The sequence below is a fragment of the Leucoraja erinacea genome, chromosome 10 (genome assembly GCF_028641065.1).
Source record: "Leucoraja erinacea ecotype New England chromosome 10, Leri_hhj_1, whole genome shotgun sequence".
Classification (NCBI taxonomy): Eukaryota; Metazoa; Chordata; class Chondrichthyes; order Rajiformes; family Rajidae; genus Leucoraja; species Leucoraja erinaceus.
The window spans coordinates 15,032,922-15,057,315 of NC_073386.1; the positions used below are offsets into that span (position 1 = coordinate 15,032,922).

The window sequence follows — 24,394 nt, forward strand, 5'->3', positions numbered from 1 at the left end:
AACAAAGAACAAAAAAAAAGCACAGGAACAGGCCCTTTTGCCCACAATGTCTGTGCTAAACATGATGCTAAGACTAACTCTCATGTGCCTGCACTTAATCCATATGCCACCATTCCTTGCGCATCCGTGTGCCTATCCAAAAGTCTCTATAAAACCCCCCATTGTACCTACCCACATCAGACCTGGCAGCTCATTCCAGGCATTCAACATTCTCTGTGTAAAATTCTTACCCCGTTCATCTCCTTTAATCTTTGACCCCCCTCTAGTATTTGATATTTCATCCTGGGGAAAAAATTCTGCTTGTCCACCCTATCTATGCCACTCATAATTTTATGTACTTCTATCAAGTCTTCCCACAACCGCAGCTGTTCCAGAAAAAACAATCAAAGTCTGTCCAACCTCTCCGTGTAGTTACTACCACATAATCCAGACATTATTCTGCTAAATTTCCTCTGCACCCTTCCTATAAATTCAGCAGTCATAGGAGCAGAATTAGGCCATTCAGCCCATTGAGTCTACTCTGCCATTCAATCATGGCTGATCTATCTTTCTCTCACCTAATCAAGAATCTGTCAATCTCTGCCTTAAAAATACCCAATGACTTGGCTTCCAGGGATTTATGGACCTGGACTCCAAGATCTTGTTCACCAGTTGAAAGCTCTTGACCTCAACCTTGCCTACCCACTTTCAACACCCCCCCCCCCCCCCCCCCCCCCCCCCCCCCCCATCATAAATTATACGGGCTTGGTCATTCCTACTTCCATATTTCTTTACATCTTTTAATTATTGGCAAAATTTCAGGCTTGATTAATTATTTTTGTGCTTTGTCACTGTCGTTATTTATTACTCTTGTATCACTCTTGTAAATAAGCAACTTGAGCATTTGCCCAATCCTTTATTTTTTCAGTAATCTGTCTGAAACCTGTCCTCTTATCCTCCTGCACTACATATATCTACCCACTGAAAACATCTTCAAATACAAGGTTAGAACACTCAATGATTCCTTTTGCTGATGAAAAAACGCTTCCTGCTATACTTCAGTCAATTCCCATCTTCTACTCGTATCTGCTTGAATTTCGTGATTCAATTTACTGACCAACTATTCAGATGTCTCAGCTTCTTCCTTGACAAATAAAACTCCCCCGCAATCCCCCCACCATTGCCACATTATACACACTACAGCTTCTCACCAGCTTTTCTCTGGGTCATCACCAAGCAATGAATGTATGCAACATTCCACCACACAAGTCATTACTTGCATCTATTAAGATATCTTCAATAACTTCTTCTTAAGACCTTTCATATGTTCATCATTTGCCTCACCTCAACTAATTATCGCTTCATTTTATTCTATAGCTTTCTCTACAGTGTCTTCCCCCATCTACTTTCCTCTGTGTTATTATAACAGGTTCATTCAGACAAACAATTCTTCAAAACACTCAGTCTGTTACCACCCTGCTCAGATCACTTATTCAAATGTATCAACAAATTGCTACCCCTCCTCTTCATCGTGTTATTTGCTTAGTACAGTACTCCGAACGTCTCCATTATATTTCCTCAATTTATCGTGGAGGCACTGACCTAGTTTAATTTCATATCGTAATCCAGCAATAGAGAGACAAGTAACTACAAATACTGGAATCCCAAGTGAAGCACTAAGTGCTGAAGTAACTCAGCAGGTCAAGCTGCATCCTTGGAGGGAATGGACAGGCGACGTTTCAGGTCGGAACCTATCTTCAGATTCAAAGCCTGACAATGTATTTCCAATAACTTGCAGCCTCGATTCTCATTTTCTCATCATTTCATTGCCACTGAGACACTATTCACAGGTGACTTCTGTTATTATTATTTAGAGGGTATGGTTATGAATGGAATAAAGCAGCATTTATTGTCTTTGAGAAGGTGGTGGTGAGTCACCATCAGTTTTTTTTCATGTGACTGCTGACAGTACCCAATCACCTCTGTCTGCCACACCTACGACTGTTGGCTGAGACCATTGGTTAGTTTAGAGACACAGCATGGAAACAGGCCCTTCGGCCAATCAAGTCTGCACCAACTAGTGATTACCCATACACTAGTTCTATCCTGCCCACTGAAAATTATTTACAGAAGCCAATTAATTTACGGAGTTAATTACCCACGGCATCACAGGGAGAACTTGCAGACTCTGTACAGACAGCACACATAGTCAAAATCAAACCCAGGTCTTTGGCGCTGTAAGACAGCAACTCTACCGTTGTGCCACTGTGCAGTTCCAATGAACAATGAGCAAAATCAAGATCTTCAGTTCAAAATTGGTAAGAATTAAATAATTCTCTTTGGGAATTCATAGTCTTTCAAATTATCACCTCTTCTCTATTGACTCAATTTTTCTTTATAGCCGGTTGGCAGAACTTCATTCACGTGACAAAGTTTTTGTGTTTCTTGATCCTGGGTTGAGCTTCAAACTTAACCTACTATTCACCATCAAGACTAATTTCCAAAGATACCACCTTAATCACACTTCAATATTTACTCACAGACTACCGACTGACATCTACTATAAACCTACAGACTCCCATGGCTATCTGGACTACACTTCTTCCCACCCTGCTTCCTGTAAGGACTCCATCTGCACCCAGGATGAGGTTTTCCAAACCTCATTCTTTAGGGAACGGGGGTTCCCCTCTTCTACTATAGATGAGGCACTCACCAGGTTCTCTTCTGTACCCCGTAACTCTGCTCTCACTCCTCATCCCCCCACTCGTAACAAGAGCAGAGTCACCCTTGTCATTACCTTCCACCCTACCAGCTGTCACATACAACAAATAATCCTCTGACATTTTCACCACCTCCAACGGGATCCCACCACTGGCCACATCTTCCCATCTCCTCCCCTTTCGGCTTTCCGCAGAGACCGCTCCCTCCGTAACTCCCTGGTCAATTCCTCCCTTCCCACCCTTCCCACCCCCTCTCCTGGCACTTTTCATGGCAACCGCAGGAAATGCTACATTTGTCGCTTTACCTCCCCCCTTGACTCCATCCAAGGACCAAAGCAGTCTTTCCAGGTGCAGCAGAGGTTCACCTGCACCTCTTCCAACCCCATCTATTGCGTCAGCTGCTGTACATCGGTGAGACCAAGCGTAGGTTTGGCGATCGCTTCGCCCAACACCTTCGCTCGGTTCGCAACAGCCTACCTGATCTCCTGGTGGCTCAGCACTTCAACTCCCCTTCCCATTTCGAATCTGACCTTTCTATCCTGGGCCTCCTCCATGGCCAGAGTGAGGCCCACCATGAATTGGAGGAGCAGCACCTCATATTTCGCTTGAGTAGTTTACATCCCAGCGGTATGAACATTGACTTCTCCAATTTCAGTCTATGCTTTCTCCTCCTTTAGCCTCCCCTTCCCAGCTCTCCCACAGCCAGTCTGAAGGGTCTCAACCCGAAACATCGCCTATTTCCTTCGCTCCATAGGTGCTGCCTCACCCGCTGAGTTTCTCCAGCATTTTTGTCTACTTCCAATATTTACTCATACCTTTTGTTATTTGCAGACTAGATTATTCCAATAATGTCCCTCACTTCTGCTCGTCACAAACTGCAAACTTGGTCAACCCTCGGCCATCAGCTTTCTAAACAAAATTTCCTGTACTTGCCTACATGCACTGGCAATTTATTCTGCAATACATTTATTTCAAAATACTAATTTTCATTGCCAAATCTTTTCATGGATTCATCATTTCTTACCACAAGAATTATCCTTGGCCTTAGGTTCCCGCACATGCCCCCTGTTTTTCCAACTCTGGTCTTCGTCAATTCCTCCTTTCCATCTGCTGTATTCGCAGTTGCAGATCCTACAGCTACTTTGTCTACACACTCCAATTATTTCCAAAAAGGCCTCCACTTAGCTATCCTTCTGCTTCTGAGATCTCATCAAATAATTGATTAATCTTTTGTTCAGTATCTGGTTATTTTCATCTGTGAAGTGAGTTAAGGTGACTTCAAAAATCATACCTAGTTGCTACATAATGTGATGGCACCTTTATAAATAAAATAGCTCAGATATGGCACAAATACAATGGTCTGTTTATTGACCTTTTCAGTAGCTTGCACTCTGGGTACATGTAGTATAAATAGAAAATGTTGGAAATATTCAGCAGCATCTGTGGTGAGAGAAATTGATGATATTTAACATTGGCGACCTATCATTACCAGTGGGGAAAGTTACAGGCTTTTGGATGCAGAAGGGTGAAGAGAACAAAAACGAACTTCTGAGGAGGTGGATGGAAATAAAAATTAAATTACAGAAATAGGATGGGAATTAAGGATGAAAGGAAAAAGTATAGAATCAGTAAAAAATTTACAGTAGTCCACTTCGTCCATTGTGTTTGTGCTTGTCAAAAGAGCTACAGAACCTCCAAGCATCTAGCCATGGCCCTGAAATTCATTGCTATTCAAATAAGCATCCAAGTACTTTTTTAAACGTGTGATGAGGTTTTCTTTTTTCTACCACCCTTAGACAAGATTCAAAAGAGTTTATTGTCATGTGTCCCTGATAGGACAATTAAATTCTTGCTTTGCTTCAGCACAACAGAACATAGTAGGCATGACTACAGAACAGATCAGTGTGTCCATATACCATTATATAAATATATACACACATGAATAAATAAACTATAACGTGCAAATAAACAGATAATGGGCTATTAATGTTCAGAGTTTTGTCTGAGTCAAGTTTAATAGCCTGATGGCCGTGGGGAAGTAGCTATTCCTGAACCTGGTCTTCAGGCACCTGTACCTTTTACCTGAAGGTAGCGGGAAGATGAGTGTGTGGCCAGGATGGTGTGGGTCCTTGATGATACTGCCAGCCTTTTTGAAGCAGCGACTGCGATAGATCCCCTTAGTGGAAGGGAGGTCAGAGCCAATGTTGTTTGGGTGAAATAACTTCTTTCCTCATCCCCCACCACATACTTCTACCAATTACTTTAAACGTGCCTCTTTTTGTTTTTTGACTTCTCTGGAAAGAAAAATAGACCCTTCTTATTTATTCTATCCAAGTACTTCATAATCTTCTTTGTTACTTTCAGCTTCATGGGTTCCGCAAAATACAATCCACTCTAGCTTTCCTGATAGCCAACATTTTCCAGTCTTGTCAACCTCTTCATTTATCCCTTCTGTACCCTTTTTCAATAGGTAATTATATCCTTCTAGCAACGTGATGACCAGATCACTTTGTAGTAGTGGCCAAAATAGTGTGACAAACTGTTTTTGCATAAACTCCATGCCCTGGGGAATTAGAGAATGCCCTTTCAAAGTTCTTGATTGATTTATCCTACACCATTTAAAAATCTGCGCCGAACACTATAGGGTCCTGTTCATTGTGTATGTATTCCCTTCTTAAGTTGCACTCTCTACATTTCTGTGGATTAAAGACCATTTGCCACTTTTTGGCCCAACTGACCAAACCTAACTTTCTGAAGTTAAAGAGGGTTTCGGCCCGAAACGTTGCCTATTTCCTTCGCTCCATAGATGCTGCTGCACCCGCTGAGATTCTCCAGCTTTTTTTGTGTAACTTTCTGAAGTTAAAGCTTTCCTTGGTGATCTCTGAACCATTTTTTTTGCATCAGTTGCAAACTTCTTAATCACACCCCTACATTTAAATCTAACTCAAAGGGAACGATAGCTAAGCCTTGAGCAACCCATTGGTCAGCCCACGAAAAAGCCCATCAATCTTCACCCTTGGCTTCTAAAATCTAATTTGTCACTCTCCCTTTGATTCTCTGGGTTTTTACTTTTTCTGACCTATCTGCCACATGGGACCTTGTTTTTTTTTTAAATGCCAAGGTAACGATGAAAGTAAAGATACATTCTGGATATATAGAGAGCAGAAAGTCGGAGTTAAAGTTGGAAGTTTCGTGGAATATCCTGGTAATTTCAACAGATACTACCTGAAATTTAACCAGTTGAGTTTTTCCAAGCGTGCAAATATATGTTTTTTTTTTTAAAAAGCAACGTTGTCGTTTTGCCAGATTTTCCAGTTTAACTTCATTTTACTCGGTGGGACCTTTTACTCGTTTTTCAAACAATATATTTAAACTAAAAAAACCCAAATTAATTGCATTGAAACATCTTAAAATCCTGCACTCGACCACCGATCAAAACTGCAGCACAATTTGCAATGCTTCCATGACCGGGAGCTTTCTGCATAGACCATTTACAGCTTGAACAGATGCAACAGAAGGGGTTTCCACTTCCATCGAATAGGCTTTTGAAAAACATCTTCTGTCTACGCGTGTCGTCGAGGTCTTGCAGGCAGGATCCGCCACAGTAGCAGCATTGTTAGTGGAAGGCGGTGCACGACATTCCCTTTCTGTACTTTGGCTGGAGCTGTTCCCTCTGCCTTCCACCCGCCCCCAACCGCCAACCCGCCAACCCGCCAGCGCGCTCGGCTCCGAATGACGCCATTCGCCGAAGTTTCCCGAAGATGTTCGGACGGAGCCGCCGAGCGAGCGGCAGGCGACGGTTTGGCTTTGGTGTCCGTGGAAAGTATGTTAAGTAGCGCTCCGGAGTAAAGAGACGCGGCTGGTGCGATCGAGCCCGCGCCGAATGTGTGTGCGTGTGTGAACCAAGGGTGGAAAGGAAGAACACACACAAGGACACAGAGAATAAGAGAAATAAACTTGAGGGGACCGGGGGAGTTTAAATTTTTGGGCGGCGCGGTTCGAGTGAGCTTGAGGTGAGCAGGAGCCGGTGCCCGTGTTGCCCGGGCTCGGAGTTACGGGCATCGTGAGCCGGGCAGCTTGGACATTATCATGCGCCGAGCTGTGGGAGACTTGAGGCAACCGTGCGCGGTGAGTAGACCAGCACTGAAACCTGCAGACAGGGCGATCTAACAGAAAATGCTGGGAGTTTGACGAGTTTAGTGATTATTTTTAAAAATTGTTGTTGTTGAATCCGCAAACCCTCAGGTGAAGCCGGGCTTTCGTTTTGTCCTCGGCTCGCTTGCTGCATGCAGCCTCTTGAAAAGGAGCTTTTATTCTTCTTTTTAAAAAGAAATTAAATCTGTTGTGGGGAAACTGATTTGTTTTTATTTTGTGATGTGCGATCGCCATGGTAGATTAACCACTTTGTTGATCTGGCTCTGGTTTATTTTATTTTTCTTTCTTTCCACAATAAGAAATTGACAAAACTCCGCCGCCTGTTGAAAGCGAGAGGGATCCAAACGGCGATTGAAATTTCAGCAGAATAAACTTAAATTGGGAACACAAAGGGAGTCCCCAGAAATCGGTGTGGTTGCAAAATAACCAGTTTTACCTGCGGGTGTGTTCCAACTGCAGACCCTGTTTTTTTTTTTTGCTTGCTTGATTTAGCTTGTTGTAGATGAGGATTTGAAACTGGAGACGATCCTTTGAAATGTGTTTTTTTTTGTTCTTAACTCTATCCTCATGTTCACGTTAAGCAAGTGGGTTTGCATCGTTTTTGATATTTTTCTCTTGCAATCGCATTGACCAAGTACGACCGGGTCGTTTCTCAAATTTTTTTAAATGTTGAGGCATTGGCTTCAGATGTTAGAAGAGTACAACATTGTTTCCTCGGGACACAGGATTATTTATCAGGATGAGAAGTATGCCATTGATGTTTTTAAAATTATTTCTAACTGGCAGGCTTCCCGTTGTGTAACACGTAATTGATTTTGAAGATAGGTGTACGGTATGTGAAAGGAACATTGAAATAAAACATCGGCATTTGAAATCGAGAAAAACATGAATAATATAATTTTCTTTCACCGATTGACAAAATCTACTATTTTGGAGCCCTGGATGTGGGGTTGTTGAATCTCGTTATATTTTTTGAATAAGCATGATTGACAAATATTTGAAAAGCTCACTTTCTGGGCTTTCAAATTATTATTTAAGATTGGTCTGGTCTGATTTATACTTATGGTGTGGAAGATTACTTGGGCTATTTAATTTTTGTCTTTAAAATTGGTAATGACCCAAGATCATGAAGCCAAATTTTGAGTACCGTGTTTAAACCTGATCTTTTACCTTGTGACATGTGAATGGACCGTTTCCATTTTTTCCCGATTTTAATTTTTTTTAGATTTGTTAAAGGGTCGATGTTCTTTTTCTCTCTCCCTGTTGAATTGCGAGTGTGTTTCAAATGGTGGCGTCGGTTTCTCCGTAGAGACCTCAGAGATGCGAGTGAACTTGATCCGCGAGCTTGTGCAATCGTGGATCAATGTATCTGATCGTTTGGAGACGCTCCTTATTCGGAGACCTGATCCTTTACTAAAGCTTAATAAAAGTATAATTTGATCCCGCCGACCAAAGGTTAGAACCAAGTCTGTTTTAAAGCTGCGTTTGAAGGCGGTTTGGTCTGTGTTGAAAATGCACGTTAATTTGGTAAATGATTCGTGATTTTAAATCAAGACTTCTGGTTACTTCGGAGAAAGTCATTAAATTGGTGATTAATTAATGCGTTTCAGGCTTTGGTGTGTTCTGTCATTCGCGTTTATTTAAATGTTTAAGATAATGGAGAACGGTTAACATGAAAGCTTTTAGTGTTCTAGCCATCGAAGCTAGGGAGCTTGGTCATAATAAGCAGTACTTCTGTAATCTGATTATGAATTCTGACATAGCTCTGTGTGAGAATGATCAACTAGTTTATAAGAACATTTGGTGAATTATGCAGCCACTCTCATTTTGTGGTTAGATTTCATGATTGATATTTACAAATAAAAAAACTAAGTGTATCCCTATTTGAATATATTGTCAAATATATAATGCATTTATATAGACTAACATTGCAGTTCTATGCACAATTGTACTGAAAGCCAGTTGAAATGTTTTTTGAATTATATGTTTAATCTATCATTTAAACTTTTTGGAGCATTAAGTATTGATTTTGAAAGTCTGATTTTCTGCAGTGGATCTTTTACTGTAGGAGCCATCTTGTTCTCAACTCATTGCAATTATATTTGACTTGTATGAAGGTTGCCAAGTACAGCAATTGATCAGTTACTCAATAATTAACTTGAAGGGCTGATATGTTAGGATTTCCATTTTTTATGAATACTATTGCACAATTCTCTTCTGTTCTTTACTAATGTGTACGACCCCCCCCCCCCCCCCCACACACACACACACACAAACAACTGAACAAGGTGAAACACAGTTAGCTGTATACCTCATTGTGTTACCTTTTTTGGTATTGTGATTAGCAGAGGAACATTATTTGTCAGAGGAAGAGGAGATCATCACAATGGTGGCTCTTTTGTTCTAGTGTAGGAGTCATTCGCTCCCCCCCATTCCCCCCCCCCCCCCCCCTCACACACTCCATGCACCCCTCCCCCCCCCACCCTCAGATCTCCCATCTTGCCGAAATACTATTTGGTTAAACGCTGATTTTTTAAATCTTTTGTATACTGTAATTATTACGTTTTTTTTAACAAGGTTTAGTATGCTGCATTCCTATTCATGTTAATTCCTTTGAACACACTAAAACAATCTGAATGTTGGATGTTTTTAAGTTCCACAGAAGTTGCAGTTTTTGTTCATTGAATATCATTATCTTATTGCTACCATAGCTTTCCTTATGAGCAGCATACTTATAAGTGGTGGTGCAATTTGAAATTGAAAACACTTGAAGAGTTTTGGATTCAAACTTGATTTAAGTAAGTTACTCTCTATATTTGATGAGCTGAAAGGCAAATGACTTCATGGTATCCGAGTATTTACGTACACCTCAATTCATTTATTATTTATTTTGGTGCTTTCCTTCTGTATCTAATTTAGATTTGTGACCTTTAGACTAGACCTTTAGACTACTTTAGAAAGGTAGTCGAGGTAATTTTACTTTGGTTTTATAGGCACTGTTGGCAATTTAAACTGGGAAACTTGAAAAATTTGGTTCTTCCAATAACTTGTGACCGCTAACTTATTACCAGTTCTACCTTCCTCCCTTTATTCTATTTTTCTTCTTGGCTATCGTTACTGGTTGAACTTAATTGTTAACAATCTCATGTCAACTTAAGCACTGGTTACTTTTCTGACCCACAGATAGTCTCCATCTCACAGACTGCTTGCTTTCATTTATAAATCATTCTTTGTCACTGCTGTTGCTTCAGCCCATCATCCTCAAGACATTCTTGATGTCTTCTCATGATTCAATTATAACAGTGCCTTCCCTGCTGGCATTCCATCCTCCATAAAGTCTGGCTCAATCTAAGCTTGGAAAGCAAAAATACTGTACTGCAGATGCGGGAATCTGAAATAAAAATAGAAATGCTGGAAGAACTGAGCTAGTCAATCAGCATGTGTGGAAGGAGATATCACAATGTTCTGATAAGGGGTCTTCAATGAAAGGTTTTCCATCCCAATAAGCTGCTGATAAATCTTTAGTCATAAAATAGCAGTCCACCTTGGATCCTCATTATCCTCTTCACTGTTATGTGCAGAACAGAGAAGGTTGTTCCATTGATAATGCATGAATCGTAGTGTGGATTCTGACTTTTATTGCATGATTGTAAATTGGATGATAGCAAAGAACAAAGTGCTGGAGTAATTCAGCAGGGTGGCAGCATCTATGGAGGGAAATGGACATCTAGCTAGGTTAACTGAGATAACCCAATAGTTTGTTCCTATCTGGGGAAAGATGTTTCACATTCTGATTTCTGTTCCATTCTGCATTGTTTAAGTTATGGGAACTTTGTCTCTGAGTGGACAAAGTAACCGAAAAACACTTTGCAAAGATCTGAATTGATACAATCTTCTCACATTTGGTTCCTATTCCTTTTGCATGGTGAATAAAATCATAGCATCTAATAATCAACACCACATCCAAAAACGTACTCATCTTGAATGCAGCATCGAGGTTTCACATCCATATAAAAGTATGGATTGAGAGCAAATTTTAACAACCTTTCCATTTTAATATTCATAGAGATGCAATCCACTGCATGACAAAGGGTTGCATCGCAAATGTACTTCTGTTAAACTCTAATTCTTCACCTGACAGTTTGGAAGATTGCTCGTTTTTGTACAGTCCACAATAGGACTAATCCAATTCAGCCAATTACTTCCCAATCTGTCCACACTCAATTGCTGGCGAAGAGATGGAAGCTGTTGATGTAAATCTAGCAGCATTGACACTCCAGATGTCCAGTTTTTGGTTTTGCCTGTATTGGTTCCCGGTCTTGTCACGGCACCAGTCAAAACAGCGCAAAGAACTGACTTCCCTCTACATCAAGGTACCATTTGGCTGACTGTGACTTCAAGGATGCCTGGTAAAACTGAAATAAATGGACATCAATGGGAAGCCACTGCCAATGGTTGGAGTCCTGTACTGCACAAAAGAAGATGGTTGTTTGATGACAATTATCCCAGGTTTTGAGATCATTGCAAGATCCTTTTGGGGCAGTATTCCAGGCCTATCCATCCTCTGTTATTTGTGCAATAACTGGTCTCATTATAATTCTCGATGTAAAGATTTTTTGCTGATTACTGCGGAATGTTCGTTTTCCATTCTAATTTCTCCTAAACAAAGCCTGTAAAACATTCAGGCAGAGGCTGATGCATGACAAGTGATTTGCATCAAGGATCTAGGTTCCTCGGACCTAATGGTCTTCTTCCTATGATCATTAAATAAGTGGCTTATGAAATAGTTGATGCATTGGTTTCAATTTTCCAAAATTAGTTTCAAGGAAGGTTCCATTAGATTCAAAAATACCATGTTTCACTCTTTTATTCAAGTAGAGAGGGAGACAGACAGCAAGAAACTACAGACCAATTAATTTAACATTTGCTACTAATATTAACAATATTGAAGAGCTTGACCAAAGCCATCGTTTTTTTTGATGGTGGGTCCCCATTGCAAAACTGGTCATCTGGGATTTAGAGACAGCTTATAAATGCTTCTTAATGTTTCATGCGCTACTTAATGGTGTTTTTAATGGAGTCTGTGTGAACATATATGCTTTTAAGCCTGGAGAAGTTTCATGGAAACCACCTTCATAATTTGTGCCTAGACAGCAATTCGGGACTGGACATGAATTATGCCTTGTGAAGATGTGGGTTGTGGATCAGTAGCTGTTGCTAATGTGAATGTGTAGCATTTCTAGTTAGCGATGGGTTAAGGTACAGTCTAATAATGATCTTATCTATGAAATATTGGGCCATATTTAACAGGAGCCTGTTGAACAAGATGAACAAGAGCTTGTTTTTGCTATATTTGTTCATGCATGTTTACTTTGCATGAGGCTTTGTTAGTTAGAGAGCAAGCAAATGTGGTGTCCTTCACCAGTGCCTCAGAGACATGTGTGAACAAGCTAGCAATTTTGTAACTCCTTAACCAATCAGACTGAGATTAACCAGTGGAGAGCCAGGAAAACATGATAAAATAATGAATTCATTGTTGAATCACATGCAAATCATAAAATTAGGGAGAAAGAAAGGTTGGATTGAGAAGGGACAAAGGAGTGACAAAGTAAAATTTAAATTAAATGTTGCTGGGGATTTTTAGAAAAGCAATTAAAGTTGATAGAATGTGCTTCCCACATGTCGTAGTTAGCTATCCATGTTGGAAGGGTTGTTTAGCAGTAATTAACAGTTCTCACAAGGACAAGCCTTAACTTTTTATGGTCAACTTAATTTGTATTCACCGGTACAGGATCTTCACAGTGTTCAATATATTTGGAGTGTGAGCCAGAAAGCAAGATGTCTTTTTTTAGAAAACTAATAAAGGGGCACAGATTTGCAGGCAATTTATGCATAAATAGTTAGCCTTCCTCATATTTTGGTTGTAAATATTGGCTATTATGTACACACAAATTGGGTAGCTTGTGAATTCATCAGATTTCCTTGATCAAAACATTCAGTTTCAAACTAAATGGAATTTTGGTGGTTTTGTAAAAATAAAGTTGAGTCAAATAATTGGCCGTTGTCTGAAACTAGTTAGGGATGTTGAAATCCAATAATACAAGAGCAAATTACAATTCATAGGGGGAACTGAAATCTTTTACATTAGTAGAATGTCACAAAGTTCTTAAAAGCTAATTAAATAATTTTATTGACAGTATTTATATTGTCACATAGGAAGCAGCCATTTTGCAAATAGCAAAAATAGCAATGATATATTGACTGAATTATCAAATCTGGTGATGCTTGTTGAAGAATAAATATTAATCAGGACATTTGGTTCTATTCTTGGTTAAGTTCTGGTATCTTAAAGTCCATCTGAAAGGTCATGTTTTACATAACAAATTGCAAGGAAACACCTGCATAGTGACTAAAGGGCCTGTCCCACTTGGGCCGTCACTTACGCGACAGGCCAGTAGTGACGGTCATGCGACGGTTCCGCGAGAGTCGCTCGCATCATCATGCGCCCGCACAGCCGTCTGGAGCGCGTGCTGTCATTTGAAGATGGACACAAAATGCAGGAGTAACTCAGCGAGACCGGCAGCATCTTTGGAGAGAAGCAATGGATGATGTTTTTGGGTCGAGACTCTTCAGCCTGAAAGAAGGGTCTTGACCCGAAACGTCATCCATTCCTTCTCTCCAGAGATGCTGCCGGTCCCGCTGAGTTACTCCTGCATTTTGTGTCTATCTTCAATCTTCTTGGCCCCATTGTGGGTGTGGGACTGATCCGGATCCCCAACGGCCGTGAGCCCCAAGCTGAGTTCGACGATCGTTTGCCTGCTTCTGCTGCTGTTGGAGGTGAGACATTGCTTTGCGCCAGGGTCTTAGGCCTATCCCACTTTGGCCGTCAGTTACGCGACAGGCCGGTGGCGCGCGAAGATTTCGTTCAGGACGAAGTCCACGCCACTCCACACCACTCCATGCGCCCATCCCCACGCTACCCACATGCTAGCAGGCCGCGTAAATGGCGCGCGAAAGACAGCCAAGAGGGACAGGTCCTTTACTACCTCAGTACAATACTGAAATGTCATCTGGGAGGTGGATCGTGGTAACAAGAATCCTTTTGTCAACGAGTGTTTATTTGGCATATGTACCAAAACGGAACAATTAAATTCCTACTTGCAGCAGCATAATAGGTCTAAACATTCTCAATAGATATCATAATATGCAAAAAAACGTAATACATAAATAAAAAGTGAATGGCAAATGTAATGTTTGATCTTTCTGCATTTGTCTCATCCCTCATCTATAAACAATATTTCTGCTTATTGTACTGATTCAGATAAGAGGAAGGAATTAAGATAGTGATTTGGTTTACTTTACAGTTATATAGGTTAGCATTTCTGCATTGGTTGGTTTTGAAACTTAGTTCTCTGTTTGGAATATAAGGATGATGACATTGGCAGTTTTTTTCTTTGGGAAGTTCAAAAAGTCTTTGTTTCCCGTTCAGTCCACCAAAATCTACCTGATTTCCCAATTGCTAAACACTTTAACTCCCCCTCCCCCTCCCACACTGACCTTTCTGTCCTGGGCCTCTTCCGTTGTCAGAGTTAGGCCCAGCGCAAATTGGAGGAACAGCACCTCATATTTCGTTTGGGCAGCTTACACCCCAGTGATATGAACATTGACTTTTCTAACTTCAAGTAACCCTTGCTTTTCCTCTTTCTCCCTTCCCAGTTCTCCGACCAGATTTACTGTCTCTGACTACATTTTATCTGTTTACTTTGTTGTTACCTTCTCCCTGCTAACAACGATCTATTCTACATTTTGCTTGATCCCATTCCCTTCGTCCTATTTTCACACCTTACACTTCCTTATCTATGTGTCTCCCTTTCCTCTGACATCAGTCTGAAGAAGTCTCAACCTGAAACATTACTCATTCCTTCTCTCCAGATATGTTGCCTGTCCCGCTGAGTTACTCCAGCATTTTGTGTCTATCTTCTGTTTAAACTAGCATCTGCAGTTCCTCCTACACAAGTCTTCATGAAAACTGCCTTTGTGAATCAATAGACAATTATCATGTTCTTTTTAGGTATTAGTGTAGGAAATCCAAAGTGGAGCCTTGATTGCTGTGTTATTTAGTTGGTTTCATTTGATGTTGCTGTGGACGAAAGAAATTGATAAAAGTTGTTCCAAGTTAGAAAAAAGTAAACATCAATTTGTATTTTAATCTTGATTCTTATATGGTACTCCTACTAGAACATTACGTGGATTTAGTTGGCTTTGCATCTTCCTATGTAGCAATGGCTTAAAAAAAAGCATGGACTCGGTGCCACACCCAAACAATTGTTGCTTAGACTGTATATCGTGGGATCTGCTGATGCAGTAGAATGACACAATGACTAATGCTCAATAGTTGGCTCCTTATTGATAAATATACTAATTATTGCTCTTCACTGGTAAATATAATACCCTGGTCCTTTATTTTACTCTTCCTTGTTCAATTTTTCATCCTTTACACTACCACCACAAACCACTCCTCCCCCTCACTACATTTCCCAAATAACCCAATTGCTCCACATTATTCCTTCTTAGTTATAGGTTAAAGTGACTCCACATAATAATATGTTACAGTGATTCTAAATTATGGGGACCAGAAGTAGTTTGATGCATGAAATCTACCGTCAAGATAATTAGTGCAATGCTTTCAGTGATCTGACAATTGGTGACGAGGTTCTTTATTTTCAACCATGTGCATTATCCCCATTGGAGTACACCAATTTTACATGCAAATAGGAAAAATAGTTCAGTTGGTAATAAACCTACTTGAAAAACATTAAGATTGTAAGTTTGTCCCATTCTAGAGACCTGAGCATCTAATCCAGGATGACACTTCATCGTAATATAGAAGACATGTCAGAGAGGATTTATCTTTTAGGTGAGATCATAAATTGGAGTTTTCCTGGTGCAATTAAAAGATCATGTGAGACTAATTTGAAGATTATTGTAGTTATTTCAAGGAACAGCCAATATTTATTACCCCTTCAACATATGTTTAAAAATGGTCATTAGTACATTACATTTTATTGGCTGCTCAATGGCACTCAGGTTTTGCTGAGCAATTTTTTCTTGCCAGATTCTCAGGCTATGCTTTGAGGCTTTGGTTTGGTTGGAATCTGTCCTTTGCCTCCCTGAAAACTGTCACTTGCTCAAATCTGCCTGAGGCTGATAGTTTGCAGTCTCCTGGTGTGGTGCATTGGTTAATTGAGTCCCAATTTGTACCTTGCCAGTTGATAAAGACAGATTCATCTCCATGTAGGAGCAATACTCACCATGGTTGTGACTAAGCTCTCCTATGTGTCTATGTGCATGTTTGCATGTGTATCTACATGCCAACAGGCACATACTATCATGTTGACTTCTGTGTTTGCTAACTTGTTTTAAGTTGTCTCAGACTGTGCCAAGACTTTGCTCTGTCAAAATTTGTGTGATCCCCGCTGGGAAGTGACTATCTCGTTAACAAAAAGTCACACATGAGGCAGCTACTATTCGAAATAATAGTTTGGGGCCTGAATCATTAGAACCCTTGCGGATTGCCTCAACAGCTACAGATTTAAATATTCTGCAGTCGTAGTTGGGCTCTCTGACATTGTCATCACTGGCCTGAGACATGATAGGTGGAGAATGATCAGTTCAAAGAACAAGGCTTCATGGTGTGCATTTTTCTGTCAATAATGAGGTGGTTTGATGATTCAGCATCTCTCTGTGAGATAACTGAATATTTCATGGCCCTCTAATTGGAAACCAGCATGCTGTGATCATTAGCACACAGATTTCTAACCCTGGAGGATTCGGAAGAGGTCAAGGAGGATTTTTTTCAATGTTGAGTAAACACTGGTGAACCACAGTGTCGAGAAGGACTTAATCCTCTGGAAAGATGAGATGATCAGAATAGGGTAGAGACGGGTAACCAAACTGACAAAAAGTTTGGAGCATGCTCTTGTCGCAGCCAGCATCTGATTTCACCAAGAAGACATGCAAAATATATCATGGGAACACCTTTTGATCTAGATACCAGCTAGATTATATCTGGTGAGAGACAGCACAGGGCATCCACTTTACCTGCATCATGACTGGTACAGATAATTATTAACCTAGCACCTAATCGACTCTGTTGTCTTCATCAGCATAGCACAATACAAGAGCAACAGAAATACTGCCCAGAGTGAGATTGATTTTAAAGGTCTCAAAATGCCCTGAAGCCCACCATAATTAGTATCTTAGAGTAGATTATTGTTTTATCTTTCAGAATACATCAGGGCTTGTTTGATGTGAATAGGAGATCCAGGAGATAACCACAAACACAAGGCATTCTTGAATTGGAAACTAGACCTTCAAAGGGAAATATACTGCTCCAAGAGCACCTGAAGGTTGAGATTTAACATAAAACCATTAACTTATTGAAGAGAGTTGACGTTTTATTACCTCATTGATAACTGCGCAAGCATTGCCAAGGCTTTCCGTGTTCCAAATATCAGAGGGGGCCTTCCCTATGAGAATCAAAAAGGGAGCTTTTCAAGGACAGGCCATTGGCTTCTGCTGGAAGGAGCACCTCACCACTTGACCAAAGATTTTGTGCTTGGCACGACTACTCTTAACTACATTCAACAGTCTTTAGTCCATTTCTAATGGAAAGCTCGTGGTTAAGCAACAGTGACCTCTACCTTTATGCATGCTTCTGAGACATGTAGTTCCTTAGTGCACTGGAGAGCTGCCTGTAGTAAATTCTCCACACCCAATTGTATAATAGGCAAATCAACATACTCTTTCACACCAATAATATGAGATTATTTTTCAACTAGTCATCAATGGGCTGGCCATGCTATTGCATGCCCAACATCAGATTCCTGAAATAGATCTTCCACTCTCACCCCCATAATGGCATGAGTTTATTAAAATGACAAAGGAATCGATTCAAGAATGTTCTCAAAACCTCCTTGATCAAATGGATCATCTCTATCAACCCACGGGAATCCCTAGCCCAGGGCCTTGTTAAATGAAAAAGGGTAATTTGGAATTGCGTTGAGCAGTGAGATATATAAAAAGCCCAACATAAACAAAGGAAGGTGTATTACACCTCCCATACTATTTGATTATAACCACCTTCAAGCACTTTTTGTCCCACCTGTGTTAGACTTTGCTGGTGCTAAATTGGCCTCATCAGGCACTTCAGAACCGACAAAATAACAGTGAAAGAAAATCATTCTTGACACCAAAGCAACACCCTAGAAGAATCAGTTTATGGGAATCTACTCTACACAAATTAGCATTTTCGTTACCAGTGTTATTAATTCGGCGATAGGTCAAACATTTGGAACTTGCTGAAGCTGTGAAAAGTGTAAAGTGAATTTCTGATGCATGGGAAAGATTCTAATATTCTATTTCAAAATGGCCAACCATAGGGTGCAAGGAGCCAGATGCACATTTATCGGGCAGTATGTGATTAAAATGCTTGGGGACAGGTAGAAATCTATGAAATGAATGCCCAACCCTGATGACATACATCAGCAAAACTGATGCTCATAATTGTCAAACATTCAAGCCAGTTAAAACTCTCATTTGATGAAATTTCTGATCTTCTCATGCACAAAGCAGCCCAGTAATAAAAACAAGTAATGACTTGTGCCTTCTCATATAGTAAAAGTATCAGGCCAACCTTTACCTCCCCTACCTGGTTTAGAATCCAGAATAATTTATTTATTCCTTCATCTTACCTATCCAACAGATGTAAAAGTTGTTAACAGTTTTGCCTGATGTGACACTGGTTGCTTTCCTAATTGTGATCCTGCTGGAAAGGGCACATTTGGAAGTGCTAGTGGGCGCAACATTGGTTTTGGCAGCAGTGCTGATTAGCCTGCAAATATTTGCTTTCCAAACACCTGCATAAATAGTCCACTTACTTGGTTAGGTTTCCAAATCATGTATAATGAAACCCAGTCAGTTTTCAGGGAAAGCAAGGGATGCAGCAAGATATTCATTTATTTTTAACAGGTCAGATTTACCATATGGTTTTTATTGTTGAACTATTTTTTTTAAATATAAAGCATCACCTTCCCTGTATGGAAACATATCTTTAAACTTGAAGACATTGATAGCATTTGGCAAGCATTTTTCTGTAAATTTCATGTAACCATTTTAAACAAAATTAAGAATTGAAGAATTTTTCTATCAGGCATGTTTTTAGGACTCAAATCAAATCAGAGAATTTGGATCAACAAGGTTAAAGCAGTGATGCTGATATTTTAAATTTTACTCTGGCTGAAAATCTCTAAGCCAAGAGATGCTCTGAAGTTTTCAGACTGCCTATCATCTCAGCTATTAATGGACACCTTGTAAAATTCCTTGGCAGCCATGAATATCATCCTGTTCTGATTGACACGTCGGGTTTTCGTGTTAAAATCTATGACTCTGGTCAATTTTTTTTAAAAGCCAGAATTCAATTTTTGAATGTTCTTAATTGAGAAATGTTTGGAAAAGGATTATGCCCCTGATGCCACATTCCATGTTGTAACCACCATGTGATGCTAAATGAGTGATAAAGACCAATAATGTAGCACAGATACCTGGCTATGTGTGAGGTCATGTAGGTTCCAGAACCAGCAAATTGTATGTTACCACATTGTGGCCTAAGGTAACCTTCATTGTTCTATTTCCATCAAGCCATCAACTGAGCAATGAGACAGAAACAGCAACAGATGTAAAACAATGGAAGAAGTGCGTTTCAGATAGAAATAGCCAACATGATTAAGGGAAAGAAGCGTTCAGATCGGAAACATTACCTATTCATGTTCTCCAGAGATGTCGCCTGACCTGCTGAGTAACTCCAGTACTTTGTGTCATCCTATGATTAAAGTTGTGAAGAAAAATCAAGAAGATAAAAGGCTATATAATGGGGTCCAGGTGGACTGGGAATGCTGAAAATTGGAGAAAGAATATACAATCTGAGGTGATGATTCTTGCCTAAAGAAATTGGTATAGAGGGAAAGACATCAGAAAGACAACTCAACATCATGTTAGACTTTTTGTGATAGACACATGAGAGGTTGATTTCGAGGCCTTTGATTTTTGGAGCATAGAGGGAAAGATCAGAAAAGATAGTTATAACCCAGCAGGAGATAAGATTTCAAGGAGAGACAGGCTTAGAGGAAAGTGAGGGGAGAAAATGAATGGACAAAAATTGGAATTCAATAATTGTTGAAGTTGATGGTCTTTCTGAAGTAAAGAAGCCTTTTGTGTAAGCACTAATGCTGAGAAGGGTGAAGTGGATGGAACAGGGCCAGGATTGCTTTGAGATAGTGAGTCGATGATGATGGAGAAAGAGGTCAAGAACATGCACGTGGTGAATATACCGATAATCATGCATGGGATCTAAGTTTTAAATATGGAATAAGTTGAAGCTGTTTGAAGGTTAGTGACCTGAAACATTAACTCCCATCTTCTGACTTCAGCTGCATTCTAAACTACTGAATTTTATTTCAGTGTCTTTTGTCTTAATTTTGGATTTCTAGCGTCACTAGATATATTTTTGGCTTTTTGACCTAATCTCAATAGTTTTGCAAGTTTTCAGTCAGAATCATGTAAATGTATGTCACAAAATAATGAGAATTTGTCCCATGTGTGTGCTGGTCCCCCCCAAAATGATCTTTATGCTATTTTTTGGTGTTTGGTCTGTAGATCATGTATCTATCAAATGCCTAATCAAGTTTTTTTTTCAAGTAAAATGAGGGTTTCTGCATCTTCAAGCAACGAGTCTCAGGCACCAGACACTTGTGATCTTCATCTCTCCCTGCTCTCACTTGCTCTCCATCTACTTTAAAAGGAAACTAGGCCTTGTGCAGCCCTGACATCTATTACGCTACAATTAAATATTCTAGATGTGAATGCTGTTGAACAATGTACAGTAATGCTTTGTGTATGTTCCTGCAGTCTTAATGCATCGATGTGTAAATTAATACAGAAGTTGGGGCTGAAATGTTTGCAGCTGTTTCTACCTGAAATGCCAAGTGGATAATCTCAACTCTTTTTCTGAAGTACCCGAAAACAAAGATTTTGACGTTGCCATTCTGATTTATTCCACGTTGGACTCTGCCCTTTCTTGACATAATGTGGAAATCTGTTTTCTTCACATTTATTCAAAAATTCTGATGTGAGTTTGAGTTTGTATAATATTTTCAAATATGAATGCACCTGTGCATCTGGAACTCAACTTTTTGAACATTGCTTTTTTATTATACAAATCCTCCTCCTCCTGAATGACATACTGAACTAGGTCAGCAGGCACAGCTGATCTGACTTACACCTGGAATGTATATATGGGTTCCTTTGGATTTGCAGAGTCACAGTCCTACAGCATGGACAATAGACAATGGGTGCAGGAGTAGGCCATTCGGCCCTTCGAGCCAGCACCGCCATTCAATGTTATCATGGCTGATCATCCATCCAGAATCAGGCGATTGGCCCATATTCCTCTAAACCTTTCCTATCCATGTACTTGTCCAAATGTCATCCTTAAGTGTTCGCATTGTACCTGCCCCCAATACTTCCTCTGACTTGGGAGTACATAGCCAAGTTGTATGGGCCAAGTCTGGTTGATAGAATAAAGTTAATAATGAAAAAAAGTATCAGGTATTTCTAAGTTGATAGGCAAATCTGTCATTAACAAAGTGTTGTGAAGATGTTTATTACGGCAATAATATTACTGGTTTCCAGTGATACCATTGGACTACAGACCTCATTACAGTTGTGGTACCACCTTGCTGTCTGCTACAATCAGCTGATGCGATTGATGGCACTTTCACTTCTGAGTCAGAAAGCTGACAGATTCAGTTTAATGTGAGCGACTCGAGTTCTAATACTGAGGGAATACTATACTGAACATATTGTCTTTCGAGATGTAAACCAAGGCACTTATAGTAGGAAGTAAAAGATTCATGGCTGTATTTTGAAGAGGGCCAATACACATACTCTGTCATTTACCCAGTATTTATTCTTTACATTTAAATTACATTCTAGTCAGTATCATATTGCTATTTGTAGGAGTTTGCTGGTTATAAAAACACAAAACAGTTATTGTATTTCCTGCATTACAACTCTGACACATATATTCTTTATCAGAAGCAATTTCATAATTAGATAGTTTTGTGAATGATGGAGAAAAGCCAAATTATTTTGATTTTGTTGGTAAATGCTGAAGAATTTAATATGGGCTACATTTTCATTGTAACAAAAATAAGAAGGTAGGTTTTACAATGTACATTCGTCACTTGTTGGAGAAAATATTTTCACCCATATGTATATCAATACATGTGCATGGAGTGCTGCTTACTGGCCTTTCACTGCCAGTGCAGTTTATAATATTCAGGAGGATCTGGGAAGAAAGTAAATCCTTCACTAAAATATGAATAGTGTCATAATGGACACTATATTTGTTCTTGGTTTTACAACTTAATTATTCTGTGCAAATCCAACGCAACTAATTTTAAACAATGAGATTATTTGAGTAAATGCAATTAATAAAACGCTGAAGATGGTCCATTAATTTAGAACCTCTGCTGTTTCCTCCCCCCACCCCCTAGCTTTATGCTGATAGCAAGCAATTTTGTGTACTAAGGGTTTCTGTTTCAAAGCAAATATTGCTTCGTTATTAGCAGGCTATAATTTTCAAAGTACTTATTGCATTCACTTTCTGAGGAACTTGAATGTATCATGTTGAAAATCTTCTCGGACTGGTTAAGGGATTGTGGAATATTAAAATTTAAATTAAAGCAAAAAGGGTTCAAATATTTCAGTATCATTATGTACTTTTCACTCACTTTTTTTCAGAAACATGTAAATGAAACATGGATGGCCTTGTATCGTGGACTGAATGGAATTGATTGAACTTGATCATTACCGATCAACCTTGATCACATTTCTTTAAGTGACTGAGATTGATTTTATGTGCCTAGGTTTTATATAACTATCCTCTTAATTGTTGCATTTTTTCCTGGATGATGTTGCTTTAGTTATTATTATATGTTCCATCTTTCACTTGGTCTTCACTTCCTTGGTCAGCAAAATTCAGATTGGAAATTGAAGCTCCATACTCCATGGAACTTGTAGCTCTGTATTTATTGCAATGATGATTGCCAAGACTGCTTTCTGTTGCTAATGCAGGTTGTACACTGACTGGAGGGACATTTTCTACCTGGCTTCCAGAATTGTTCACATTTTAGGTTTGCAGTGTATTTCTATATTGTGATGCTGAAAACGAGGTATGTGTACAGCTGTCATGCACATTTGTCTCTGAGAATTCATCAGCGGACATTGTATGAGGGATCGTAATCTCAAAATAAGTGCATGGGCAATCAGGATAGATATTGGAAGAATTGTCTTTACTGAGAGTATATTGGAAATCTCTACACAAGAGGGGTGTGGAGGTGCAGTAACCGAGTTTTCTCCAGACAGATTTATAAATGTTGTGATATAAAGTGAATTGAGGACATGGGATTAGTATAGGATTTATGACAATTTATTTAAACTAAGTTATAAATTAATTCTGGAGAATTCGGCCTCTGGACTGGACATGCCTTTATTTTATTACATTGATGAAAAGAAGGCCCATTGTTTGTTTTCTAAACTGTTTAACTTGTAAAATTTTGCTTGACTGGCACTGAAGTAATATCAGCTTTTATCTGATTGAATGGCAGAACAGACACGAGGAGCCAAATAGGCTTAACCATGTATTCTTATGCTCTGTTTGGATGAAGAGAAATGCGATTGCTTCTTTCGACCATTACTTTATCAAGTGCTCAATGATAATAACTCCAAAGCTTTCTACAACGCTGAAATGTTACCTGGTGATGACAATATCTAGACCATGATTGTGATAACCTAAGTTTCCGATATTTTACATGAAATATTGTTCACATTTTAGACAACACTATGACAATAAACTCACTTGAACTAGTCTCAAGTATATCTCTGTTCAATTCTGCAAATTAGTTGTTTGAAAAAATATATATATTTTGTGGAATTCATTTTACACTAATCTCTGTGGCAAGGCTATGCCTTAATTCATTTTCAAAATGAAGGTCAGTATTACAAACATACTATGAATAAAATGGCATTAATAGTTAACAAAATATTTAGAATCTACTTCCCTTTTGTGCCATAACCAAAATTAACACACTAGAATAAATTCTTCTCAAGAAATAACATATATTTGTGCTTAGGAAGGAACTGCAGATGATGGTTTAAATCGAAGATAGACACAAAATGCTCGAGTAACTCAGGCAAGTATCTCTGGAGACAACACCTTTGAGTCGAGACCCTTCTTCAGCCTCTTGAATATGGACTCAGTGGGCTGGTCTGTGCAAAGTGTACAGACGGGACAATCACTCTGCTGAACACCCTTGTTATGTCCACTCAGCAGATTTTGACGACCTAATTTTTTTGTCACCTTACTGTTATGGTCCACTCTCTGACATTTCTGTTCTTGATCTTTGACACTGTCCAATTCA

The 24,394-nt window shown here is 39.5% G+C and overlaps 1 protein-coding gene across 8 annotated transcripts in view; it reads left to right on the forward strand.

Moving 5' to 3' along the window:
• Positions 1-6,444: 6,444 nt before the first annotated feature.
• ptprfa (protein tyrosine phosphatase receptor type Fa) overlaps positions 6,445-24,394 on the forward strand; it is a 321,092-nt gene continuing 303,142 nt past the window's right edge. For 4 of the 8 annotated variants that reach the window (XM_055641521.1, XM_055641525.1, XM_055641524.1 and 1 more), the window contains exon 1: positions 6,445-6,827. The gene's annotated coding sequence lies outside the window, so the exon portion shown is untranslated. Of the gene's footprint in view, positions 6,828-7,328; positions 7,601-24,394 lie in introns of those variants that run through there. The other 4 variants (XM_055641527.1, XM_055641528.1, XM_055641529.1 and 1 more) reach the window with 2 other exon arrangements.